The sequence below is a fragment of the Bombus pyrosoma genome, linkage group LG13, assembly GCF_014825855.1.
Source record: "Bombus pyrosoma isolate SC7728 linkage group LG13, ASM1482585v1, whole genome shotgun sequence".
NCBI classification, from domain to species: domain Eukaryota; kingdom Metazoa; phylum Arthropoda; class Insecta; order Hymenoptera; family Apidae; genus Bombus; species Bombus pyrosoma.
This window is the reverse complement of record NC_057782.1, coordinates 2,385,693-2,386,409: the sequence shown is the minus strand read 5'-3', so window position 1 is coordinate 2,386,409 and position 717 is coordinate 2,385,693. Positions and strand designations below refer to the sequence as shown.

At 37.8% G+C, this 717-nt stretch overlaps 1 non-coding gene across 1 annotated transcript; it reads left to right on the top strand.

The window, feature by feature from the left end:
- Nucleotides 1-72, top strand: Trnad-guc. Its single transcript has one exon. It is a non-coding gene; the product is annotated as a tRNA-Asp (tRNA).
- Nucleotides 73-717: the final 645 nt, after the last annotated feature.

Below are 717 nucleotides of genomic sequence, written 5' to 3'. Positions count from 1 at the left end.
TCCTCGGTAGTATAGTGGTCAGTATCCCCGCCTGTCACGCGGGAGACCGGGGTTCGATTCCCCGCCGGGGAGAATCTTTTACACTTAAAAACCGAAGTTCAGTGTTTATTGTGAACAACATACAAATGTAATGCACATCTATTGGTAAATAAACGTTATAAAAAAAAAGTACTTGGAAGGGTGACCGCCTGAGAACTCCGTGCGGTGTTGGCTCTTTTTATTTACTCAATCTCTTTTACTTTCCTTAACGATCTACTTTTAATAATCTATAACCTAAGCATCGAGAAAAGGAAATGTTTTGTTATTAAACGACTATCACCTCACATTATATCATACTCATTTTTGCACACATTTGTTTCTTTAAATATTTTATTTTTTAGATATCAAAGATAAATAAGAAAACTATTTATTTCATCCACAGCTTATACCACGCTAAGTGCACTGGTTCTTGGATCCTCGGTAGTAGAGTGGTCAGTATAATGGAAAAAATGCGCGTTTTCGAAAGAAAATGCATCAGAGCTTGCTTGAGCACCTACAGATCTGAACACAGCGGATTCAGAAAATACGTCAAAAATAAAAGAATATACGATTTAGCCAACATCCACCGCATCGACTGCCAAATCTTAAAACTAACTCGAAACCACTTCGCGCAAGCTGCAAAGATAACGGAAAACAGCCTAATCTTCGGTTGCCTAGTACCAAACAATGAATATTACA